Genomic DNA, 12498 nt, shown 5'->3' with positions numbered 1-12498 from the left:
CTGTTTTCTCTGGAAGAAAATGACATCATTTCAGGCATCAATTATTCCTACAAACAGATCCGCAAGAGCAAACCTTGAACATAATGGGGCAAAAAAAAAAAAAAAAAAAAAAAAAAAACCCAACAACAACTGGGGGCGTCTGCTCCCCCTCGGGAGGCAGAGCATCCTAAGAGAACATTGCTTCCGTTATGACGTCGTCGTGTGCTGCCTGCAACACCTACAAAAACTGCAGTTTTGAAAATTGCTTCAGGAAGCAGAAGTATCGATGCAGGCAGACCGAAACAAACAAATGAAAAAAAAATAACATTTTGGGAAGCAATAAGTAGCCTCCAAAAGATGGTCCCTGCAGCGGCTTGCCCCTAGGGAAAGAGGGCTCCGTTAATACGGGGAGGAAGACGCTAGTGTGGGCAAGTCCTGGAATAAACTCTCAGGGAGCCACACAGAGAATCTGCGCATGCTCACTGAAGCTTTCTCTCCAGCATGAAGGCTGAGGGGCAAAGGTTAAAGGCCAGGGCACGGTGGGGGCGAGGGACACAGACTCTGCAGGGCTCCTGCTGGGTGCTAGGATGAGACCTCACTGCAGCATGACCGTCCACTGCTGACACACCTTCAGCCATCCACAGCCAGGGCCAAGCAGTCTGAGTGGAGACAGCTCCTGAAAGTCGGGGTCCAAACACTGCCGAGCGAAGAGCCCTCTCCAAAGATCCAAACTCTAGCAGCTGGTTTTTTGTTTGTTCGCTTGCTTGTTTATTTGTTTGTTTGTTTGTTTTTGTTTTTCCAAGACAGGGTTTTTCTGTGTAGCCTTGGCTGTCCTAGACTCACTTTGTAGACCAGGCTGGCCTCGAACTCACAGCAATCTGCCTGCCTCTGCCTCCCGAGTGCAGTATGGTGCGTCACCATCGCGCAGTGAGACATAAATTTAATACAAGAGACCAAACTGGCCCTAGAAAAATCTAGAAACCAACTGAGAGCTTCTTGTGCCCCCTGGACATTGTAAAGCTAGCCATATTGAAATCTGGTAGAAAAATTTATAGTTCACTCTGTTTTACTTGTATTCAACTCCCACCATGTCAGAGGAGCTGGGAGGAAATCCGAACTCCCACTTCCTCCAGGCTGAGGGAAAAGAGAAGAAATGGCTAACGTTCTGATGAAGAGGAGGAATGCCGAAGGTCTCACTTCAGGCCCATCTAGACCTGACTGCTGAGAGGTGGGCTTTCTCCAGGACAGACGTGGCACGCCTCAGTGTGGATTACCAGAGGTGCACACTAGGTGGCGCTCCAGCATCAGTTTACCGCAGCACTGGCGCTGCCACAGTATAACTGAGGTAGGTGATTCCTAAACAGAAACCTGCCAACGCTCTCAATTATAGTAAATGCCCAAGCCCAGAGAGGTCATATCCCCACAAAAGGCTTGGTAGCTGGGTTGGGTGGTGCAAGTGGGAGCAAATGGTCATAAATTATATTAGATAAAGGGTCAAAATTCAGAATGTAAAAAACCAGCTTCTATAACTCAACAGTGACAACAAATGACTCATTTTTAAAACGAGCATAGGAAAGCTGGGAGTGATGCCCACACCTGGAGCCCCAGAACTTGGAAGACAGGAAGGTTACATCCCCAAGGCCATTTTCTGCTACAGAGCCATGTTGAGGCTGGCTATTATGAACAGAGCTGCCATAAGCATGGGAGTAGATGTTTCCGTAAATTCGGGCCCTATTCAGATCACACAATAACTATTTTAATTTTAGGGTCTTCCATCCTTTCCATAATGGCTGGTGCAGTCTACTTTTACACTGATAGAGGGGCAGTTTTTCCTTCACCACTCCTTGCTTTTTTTTTTTCTTTTTTCTTTTCTTTTTTTTTTTTTTTACTCCTTGCTATTTTATGTCTTCTTGTTAATAGATTTTATTGCTGAAATGAGGTGGTCACTAATTGTAGTTCTGATTCTGTTTCCCTGTCTTCTCCTGCAGCCCCCTCAACAAAGGATTTGAGTACATGTTTCTGGAGGAGAAAAAGATGCTCAATATCACTGGTTAGCAGAGAAAAGCAAATCAAAGCCACCAGGTAACGCCACCTCACAGACGTCCTCAGGGTGGCCACAGTTAAAACAGGAAACAGTGATGTCATAATGAATTTCCCAAAAAAGAATATTTTTGAAGGAACAGAAAATAATGAGGATGTGGAAGAATCGAAACCCTTATGCAGTGTTTATGGGCAGGCAAAATAGTACAGCTGTGCAAAAGATACAGAGATTTCTTTAAAAGGCCATCACACGATCCAGCAACCCAGCAACCACGCTTCTGGTGACAGCACACACCAAAGATCGGTTGCCCCGAACACCTTATTGCATCACCTTCACCATAGCCAAGACAGGGGCCAATATGAACTATATAAACAAGTGAACTACAAAGAAAATGTGGCGTCTACAGAGAATGAAATTTTTATGACCCTCAAAGAGGAAAAGAAATCTTGTCATATGCTACAAGCAGGAGGCTGGAGAACAGTGTGAAGTTGGCAGACACCAAAAAACACTATGATTCCAACAATGTGGGATATTGTTTGATCTGCTTATGGGAGAAAGGGCTTATTTTGGCTCACGGTTGGAAGGTGAAGAGGTCACGGCGACAGGGATCTCAGGCAGCTTGGTCACTTCCTGTCCACACTCAGAAAGCAGAGAGACGAATGTGTGTGCTCTGCTGGCACTCTCCTTTTTTATTTTTTATTTTTATTTTTATTTTTTTATGTTCAGGGCCCAAGCTCAGGGAACAGAGGAGTTCAGTCTTAGGGAGAGTCTTCCCAGTATAATCTAGTAATTCCTCATGGGTCTGCCTGGACAATATTACCTGTCTTAAGTGTCCAAATTAGTCACAAGAGGCCATGAATTTAAGGTGAGGAGGACTGGGTGCATGCAAGAATTTGGAGGGAGGACATTTTTATGTATATTTTAACCTCAAAAATAATTTTTAAAAAACCCACTAAAATAAATAAACCATTCATAAAAGCAGAAACTGGAAAAGCTAGAAGGAACTCTGAGAGGGAATTATGTTTAGTATGAATAGAGTCTCTGTGTCTCAAGGAAAAGTTCCACACAACAAAATGTTACCCAACCAGAAAGGAGTTGAAGCACGTCATTTGCAGCCACATGGATGGAGCTGGAGGTCACCACCGCGCTACATGAAATAAGCCAGGCACAGAAAGTCACACGCACACCTTCTCACTTGCTTGTAGGGACTAAAAAAGATAATTTCATAGAAAGATATCAGGGGTAGGTTGGAAGGTGGCTCCGTTGACAAAGTACCTGAGGCACAAGCATGGGGCCCTGAGTTCAGATCCCAGGCATGGCAGCACGAATCCCAAACCCCAGTGCTGTGGGGGCAGAGACAGGAGGGTCTCTGGGGCTTGCTGGCCAGCCACGCTAGCCAGATGGTGAGCCCTGGGGTTCAGTGGAGAGAGAGGAGGGGGGAGGGAGGGAGGGAGAGAGAGAGAGAGAGAGAGAGAGAGAGAGAGAGAGAGAGAGAGAGAGAGAAGACAGAGACTGACAGACAGAGAAAAAATACACACACATACACACACACAGAGAGAGAGAGAGAGAGAGAGAGAGAGAGAGAGAGAGAGAGAGAGAGAGATATTAATGCACAGATGTCAACTTCTGGCCTTCACACAGATACACACACATAAGCATTTGTGTGCCTAAGTATGTACACACAAACATGCACAATAAATATACACTACACTAAACACAAAGTTTAAAACTAAAAAGAAAAATGGTCACCAGAGACTAGGAATGGAGAGAGTGCAATAGAGAGAAGTTAAGGGGCATCAGGACATTTTTAGGGAGGAGGAATTAGTGCTGGCTTTCTGTAGCACAACTGGTAACTACAGGTAACTGTATGACATTCTATGGTAAGTTTCAAAATAACTTGAAGGCTAAAATAAGACAGACGTGTTTATCACCCCCAACGTGATCATTTAACATTGTATGTGTGTATAAAACCATCCGGCCACAGTCCACAGAGGAATACATGTCTGTCTCAATAATGAAGAAAGCAGCCAGCTGTGGGGACACCCAGCTATATTTCCAGGATCCAGGAGACTGAGGCAGGAGGATTATCACAAGTTCCAGCATACAATAGGCTGCATGGTGAGCTCCAAGACCAACCTGGTCTGAAATTAAAACCTGTTTCAATCCCAAAGAAAGAGGAGGTGGGAAGAGAGGAACAAAATTTATATACATGAAAAGGTTCTGGAGCCCCATCATACAACAGTGTGAACACACAGCCATCACACAACATAGAGGACATACACAGACATACGAAACTGCACACCGCAAAGTGTTAAAGAAGGAAAGATGAAGCCAGATGAGTGGATACCAGACCCATAAAAAAATCCTCAACATCATTCACCAGCAAAGGTGTTAAAACCACAGCTACATCTCACTACAGCTCACACGCCAGGGGGTCAACAAACGCCTGAACCTCTGGTGGCCATGGCGTTACGTGACATGACTGAGGCCTCACACACTGGTCCTCAGCGTGGGAACTGGTGTAGATAACTACTTTAGAAAGTCGATTTTTAAGCCAGCCGGAGGGGGCGCACACCTTTAATCCCAAAACTCAGGAAGCAGAAGCAGGCGGAGCTCTGTGAGTTCGAGGCCAGCCTGGTCTACAGAGTGAGTTCCAGGACAGCCAAGGCTACACAGAGAAACCTGCTCTTGAAAAAACCAAAAAGAAAGAAAGAAAGAAAGAAAGAAAGAGCCAATTTTAATAATAAAATTAAACTTGTGACTAGCCAGTGATTCTAATTTCCCACTTGTCTCCTCATTCAAAGATGAAAACGTGTCTTCAAGGAGACTCACCCAGGAATAGTCATAGAAGCTCGCATTCATAGCCGCCAACCCCCTAAAAATAACCCATATCCACAAACAGGAAAAGGGAGAAGCAAACTGAAGTGTTATAGTCACTAAACTGAATTCCTGTTGTAATTAAAGGAAGCAACCTGGTGAGGTGCACGGCAAAGCAGATGAATCACAAAACCTTTGTGCTGATAAAAAGAAGTTGACACAGATGGCACATAATTAATAGTTCCAGAAGGATTCTGTCTTAAAACAGGCCGTGTAGCCATAGACAGAGCCTAGGAGCAGTGATCTGGGGGCTGAGGTTAAAGACAAGCATAAGACAGAGCTATGGGCTCTTTCTAGCGACTGGAAAGATGGCCCGACAGTTCAAAACACTTGCTGCCCTTGCAGAGGACCTGAGTTCAGTTCTTAGCACCCGCATGAGGCTGTAGCAACTGCCTGTAACTCCAGCTTTAAGGAACCTGATGTCCTCTCCTGGTCTCCGTGGGCACTTCTTGCTTGTGCACTTACACACATGCAGGCACACACACATAAATGTAAACAAAAACGTAAACATCTTTTTAAAATAAAAAGGGGGAAATTCTATGATTTGTTAGGAATGTCGACTATCTCAGAGTATACACTCATTAAAATTCATGTAATTGTACACTTAAGATGAACACATTAAAGCTTGGTGTGTGCCTTTAATCCCAGCACTTGAGCGGCAGAGGCAACTGGGTCTCTGTGAGCTCCAGACCAACAGCCTGCTCTAGATAGTGACTTCCAGGACAGCCAGAGCTACATCATGAGACCCTATCTCAACAAACAAACAAACAAACAAACAAACAAAAGTAACAAAGAGACTAAGGGCTGGGGTGAGGCCTAGTTATAGAAGGCTTGCCTACCGTGTAAGGCTCTGGGTTCCCTTCCCAGTACTGCGGAGGGAAGCGAGATGGCTGCATTTTACTACATGTAAGTTTACTTCAGCTAAGGAAAAGTAATAACAACAACAATAATAAAGTAGATACAAAGTTGAACCTGGAAGCTAAAGTAAACAAAAGCACGGGCATGTAAAACAGTAGAAGCCACAAAAATAGATACAGAAGCAAACAGACTCCAGATACAGGAGTTACAGAAAACACATCTTTGAAATAACTGCACTTAACCATATTCAAGAAAACAGAAGACAGGGTAGAGCAATTTTCAGAAAACTGTAATCTATGAAAGAAAAAAAGGAGCCAACTTTAAAAAGACTCCAATAAATTGTGAAACGGAAAAAGGAGAAAGCAAATGAATTTAAGAACTTGGAGAAAGGCGCTTGGCCGCACCTTCCCAAATTTACAAACCAGAGTGGAGTACATTTAAGGCACGTAGGAGTTATCTTCCACGCTGGGGCAAGGCAGAGCCTCAATGTTGCTTTTCGATCATTTCTGTTATATTGTGTCCTCCAGGGGTAAAGTTCTATATTCTGTTTGGTTTTAGTGTTTGCTTGTTTTATGATAGAGGATGTCTTCCTGAGAACACACTGAGTATACTTTGGGTTTAAAGGATGGGAATAATTTATTCTACTTCCTGTTCACTTCACACTTGCTGGGACTTACCTACCAATGTTTACAATGTACTCTAGGATGGAGGTATCTTGATGGGTGACAGAAAGAAAAACAGCCTTTAAATTTTGAGTGGTTATGAGTTGATGCCAGGCCAGAAAAGTGGCATGCCCGGCGGTATTCAGCAGTAACTAGTTTCTGTGGCTGTGAAACTCTAGTACTTAGGGGCAGGAGATGGGATGGGCTTTAGTTGTTGACTTGGAAAAGGCCCTCGAATGTAACAGTTGTGTATGTGCTCTGTACGAGCAACTAATTATAGGCGTTGATACAGTGTAGGGCATGGAGCTAGTGTGATGGACTAGAAGAAATCTAGTTCATTAAAATAAATGTTTGCCGTAAGAACAGTAAGAATTTTCTGCTCCAAATATTAAGGCAGGATTGGGATTGGGCTTTCCCTTCTGGAGAGCAAAACGGTATTTGTGTTACTAGATATTTTGAAAATAAGCCATGAATTGGCATTTTAAAATTCTGATTACCTCTGGCAACTTTCCATGTCATAACAACAAAAAAACACTTGTGATTCTAAATAACTAGTAATCCCCAAATACGAAATCAGAACCCACAGTGGGTGAAAATGATTAGACTCTTTTTTTTCCCTCTTGATTAGAAAAATATTAACCTGATAGCAAGAACTAATGTTGCCAATAATTCTTTCCAAGCTGTGGGGTTTCCTACAATGTGTGTATTGACATATACACCTGTCTTAGTTACTATTCTACTGTTGTGCAGGCTCCAAGGGCAAAGCAATTTATAGAGGAAAGTATGTTGGTGACTTCCAGTTTCAGAGGCGAGTCCCTGGCCGTCAGAGCAGGGGCCATGGCAGCAGGCAGGCAGCCACTGCACTGGAGCGGGAGCAGAGAGCTTCCTTCTTGAGCCACAGGCATGAAGCAGAGAGGACTGACTGGGAATGGTGTGGACTTTTGAATCTTCAAAGCCTCCATGACACATCTCCTCCAGCAGGATCCGATCACATCTCTCTCCTTCCCAACTGGGGACCAAGCGCTCAAATATGTGATCTTATGGGGGCCATTGTCATTCAAAACATCACAGGCTTTTGTGTTGCTGTTTTTTTTTTTTACTCTAAAAAGTCAAGAAAAAAATTAGAACAAGGATGAATGTGCAGATCTAGCTACTTAAAAATAAAATAAGTTATTATATTATATATGTAAGAAAAAGAACCCAGAGAAAGAATTTGGCAGAAGATTAGATGAAGTTGAGAGAATTAGTCAACTGGAAGATAAATCAGAAAAAAACAATGCTCAGCCTAAAGCACAGATAAGAAAAACTTAGAAAAGAAACGATGGGGAGCAAGAAGCATAAGTGAGAAGTTTTAACATATATTTAATTAGAGACTAAAAGAAGAGAAAAGGGGATGTGAAGACAACAATGCACAAATAGCTAGGCGTGGTGGGTCACAGTACTTGGGAGGCTGAGGCAGGAGGATTGCTATGAGTTCAATTCATCACGCGATACAGAGTATCTCAAAACAGAATATACGAGGAAAGGATGAATGAGAAATCTCTAAAGGTGGTTGAAAGACTTGAATTCATAGATCGGTGAACTTAAAGCATTGCTAAAAGGGTAGCTGAAAGCTAGGGAGTAGCTCAGTGGCAGCACTTGCCTAGCATGCTAAAAGGGTAGCTGAAGGCAAGAGAGTAGCTCAGTGGCAGCACTTGCCTAGCATGCGTAAGGCCCAGGGTTCAATCCTCAAAAAGGAAACAAAACGAGATAAGATGCCCTGTTATGTAGAGCAGAACTAAATGGATACAAAGAGATATAGAACCTTGACATTGTTGAAAGGAGCAAGCTGTAGACTGACAGTCAGTGTTTCCACAGGAGCACCGCTGCTGGAACAGGGAGGTGGCGGAACTTAGCCTTCCAAGGGAAAGACACTCTATCCTCAGCACACATGTGCTTTAAGATGAACATGAAGTAGCACGTTTTCATATGAGGAAGAACTGGGATTGTTTTACTTAAACTAAAGAAAGCATTATAGGACACTCTTCAGACAACACCAGACAGAAAGCCAGAGAGAAAGATTCCAAAGCAACAGAGATCAAAATTCATCAACCAGAGGCTGCCGAGATGGCTCAGAGGTTAAGAGCACTAAATGCTCTTCCAGAAGACCTGGGCTCACATCCCAGCACCCACACGGGGGCTCCAGTCCCAGGGGATCCCACGCCCTCTTCTTGCCTTTGAGGGTGCTTCACACAAGCGATGCACATACATATGTGCAAGCAAAGCACCCATATACATAAATAATAAATATTGTATACACACTTTTTTAAAAAAACATTTTAAGACATAAAGTACAGAGAAAATTAAATTCACTGGTTTGCAGAAGGGCTAAGGAGTTAATTGTTACCTAGGAATTACTAAGAAAAATATACCGGCACCAATTAGTTGTACTATTAATATTATAGTTTCTAAGAATTAGGAAAGTATATGACTTCTAAACTATAATCCATGACTGCTCCTTCTTAAAATGTGGGGTTTCTTTTCTTTTCTTTCCTTTTTAATCCCTTGTAATTCGTTGTTGTTGAAAGCCAGACATCATGTTTTCTTTTCTTAAATTTATTTTTAATTTATATATTCACTTTACATTCTGATCCTAGGCCCCTCGCTCCTCCCCTCCTGGTCCCTCCCTCCCTCTCCCCCTCTCCCCTTTCCCCTTGTCCTCAGAAAAGGGGAGCTCCCCGACTCACCCACCCCAGCACACCAAGTTGCGTTATGACTGAGCTCCTCCTTGCCCACTGAGGCCAGGCAAGGCAGCCCCATTAGGGCGAAGGTTGGAGGGCCCAGAAGGAAAAGGGAATCCAAAGGCAGCAGCATCACTGAGACAAGCTGGAGACCTGCCACAGGGCAGGCTACAGGGAGGAGACGGGGAGGATGTCTCTAGCTGAGCCTCCTAGCAACGGGGGACATGAGACTGAGGAGACCACCTTCTTGCCAGGCAGAACCTTTAGTAGTGGGAAGGGAGCACCAATCCATCTACAAAACCTTCAAACCCTACCTACAAGATGTGCGGAGATAAAGATAGAGACTGAGGAGAATGGCCAACCAATGCCTGGTCTAACCTGAGACCCTCCTCGTTGGAAAGAGCTAACCTCTGACACCACTAATGATAGATACTCTGCTATGTTTACACACTGGAGCCCAACTTAACTGTTCTCTGAGAAGCCCCACCCAGCAGCTGACCGAAGCCAAGCGTTAGGCAGAGCTCAGGGGGTCCTACAGAAGAGCGGGAGGGAAGGATAGAAGGACACAGAGGGGACAAGAACGCTGCAAGAAGACCAGCAGAGTCAGATAACCTAGACCCATGGGACAGAGACTGAACCACCAACCAAAGAGCATGCATGCACTAGACCTAGGCCCCTACACATATGTAACCGATGGGCAGTTTGATCCTCACGTGGCTCCCCTAGTAAGATGAGCAGGTGCTGTCTATGACATGGACTCTGTTGCCTGCTTTTGACTTCATGTTTTCAAAGAAAAGAAATGGAGACAATTATTTTACTGGGATATTTTATATTAACGATTTTCTGGGCACTGTTTAATGTTTGCTATATTTATAACTATCTGAGTTTTTCTTACAACTGCTTCTTTAGTTTTGCTTTGTTTTCATTTTGAGACAAGGTTTTATATAGCCAAGACTGGTCTTGAACTCATGATTTTCCTGCCTCTGCCTCCCACATGCTAGGATTACAGGCACCAAGTAACCATGCCTGGGATACACCTCCTTCTGAAAGAAGACACAATTCTTACAGCTCTCTTTGTTATAACTCCTTGTTACACGGGAGGGTCATTGGATTAAAAAGCTTATGGTGAAACCTCAGTTTTTCATGGACCTGAGTTTCTGATCTGCGTTTATCTAAAGAAATGTCTTAGTTTTTGTATTTTCTTTCATGAGACAAGAAAGCGTGTACGTGGGTGGGTGGGAGTGCAATTGGACAGTTGCTTCCCCAGACAAGATGAGGCTCTTGTAACGTCCCTCACAGGACAAATGTTTGTACTGAAGGTGCTCTGAGTAGATTTTAAGACAATTACAATTCCCTGCCACCTGTCCCTCCCACCACCCGACTCCACCCCCCCATCCCCACCCATCTCTACTCTCATGGATAGCAGGTTGAATCTTTTCTCCAGCTTTCACCATGAGAGCTGCTGGGACTTCTGAGATAAAGAGCATAAAGAATGTGTCCACCGCAGCACGTTTTAACTGTCAGGGAAGTCCCACACTCAACCTCCAGCACTTTGTCACTAACCATTTAAGCATTCCTGCCAGTTTGTTAAACACTGCAGTGTCTAGCCAGGCGTGGTAGTGCACACCTGCGATCCCAGCACTCAGGAAGCGCGAACGCAGGAGCATTACGACAAACAAGCTCTAGACCAGGCAAGCTATGCCTCAAACAACCAAAACCTAAAACTAAATTTAAAATTTCAGAATATATTAGGAAATGCATGAGTTATTTTTCTTTAAAGAGTGAGTGAGGCAGACAACCCTTTAGCAATGCTAGGTTTAAAAAAAAAACAAACAAACTCAAATATCTGGCATTAGAAGCAAGAGCTCTCAACAAGGCTGCTGGGCACAGCGTGTGGCATCCCATGATGCTCTGGCGAGCCCTGGAGGGGAAGCTGAGTACTTTAGAGTGAGTCAGCAGACAGGATGTGGGTCACAGGTCCAGAAATAGAAACCTGGGCACCACTCCTGAGAGGGAACGAAGGGAGCCTGAAGCCAGGATGCCCCACAAGGGCTTTTCTTTGTGTACCCCTCACTTCGTGGCTGGGCAGAGGGGAGAGAGAATCCATCTGAAGGGCCCAGCATGCCTGGGGGTGGGGTGGATTGTAGGACTCTGGTCTTTTCCTTTGCCTGTTTTGCTTCCTAGTCATGAAGTGACTCTACGATGCATTTTTAACCTCCATGTGTGACCTCACCACAGACCCTAAAAGCAGGGCCAGCTGACCAAAACCTCCCAAGCCAGGATCCAAAATACACCTTTGCCCTCGGTTGCTTTATCCCAGGCATTCTGGGAAAGTACTAGAGAGTGCACTAACAGCCTCGCAGGCCTGCCAAGCACCTGTGCCGCAGCTACTTTTCCATTGCTTTGCTAAAACACCACGACCAAGGCAACTTAGGGAAGGACGTGTTTGCTACGGCCTCTGGTTCCAGACGCCCATGATGGTGCAGTAGGGGCACTAGCGGCTGAGAGCTCACATCTCAAACTGCAAGCAGGAGGCAGAGGACGCACCAAGAAAGGCCTCAGGCACTCCCGAGCTTCCAACAAGGCCACGCCTCCTAATCCTTCCCAAATAGTTGTACCAACTAGAGACCAAGTATTCAAATACACGAGCCTACAAAGGCTGTCCTTATTTATTCAGACTGCCACATTCCACTCCCTGTCCCCCACACGTTCATGACCATATCATAATGCAAAATGCAATTAGTCCAACTTCAGGGGTTCCCCTAGTCTTCCAGTTCCAACACCTTTCAAAGTCCAACCTTTTCTGAGACCCAGGCATTCTCTTAACTCTAAGCCCAATGAAAAGCAAATTGTGGACAAAGGCATAGAATATACATTACCACAGCAAAAGGGAGGAATCAGGCCGTGGTGAGGAAATCCTGGACCAAAACAAGACTGAAACCCAGCCCAGCAAACTCTAAATTCTGTAACTCCATGTCCAGTGTCAAAGGGTTTTAGGGGTTCTGCCTTGCCAGCTTTGCTGCCTGCAAAATATGTGCCTCTTTTGGGCTGGTCCCACTCAGTGTGCACAGCTCTGCTTGGCAGATATCTCATGGCTCTGTCACCTCTAACATCTTGGGGGTCCCCAACACAATACAGACTTCACTTTAAAGCTTTGTTTGGTTTGGTTTGGTTTTGGTTTTTCAAGGACGGGGTCTCTCTGTGTAGCCTTGACTGTCCTGGACTCACTTTGTAGACCAGGCTGGCCTTGAACTCACAGAGATCTGTCTGCCTCTGCCTCCCGAGTGCTAGGATTAAAGGCGTGCGCCACCACCGCCAGGCCCACTTGCCTCTCATGCCCCTTGCCCTTTTAGGACTTCCA

Source organism: Acomys minous (genome assembly GCF_964271855.1).
Source record: "Acomys minous genome assembly, chromosome: 1".
Lineage (NCBI taxonomy): Eukaryota > Metazoa > Chordata > Mammalia > Rodentia > Muridae > Acomys > Acomys minous.
Note: the sequence above shows the minus strand (reverse complement) of the source record.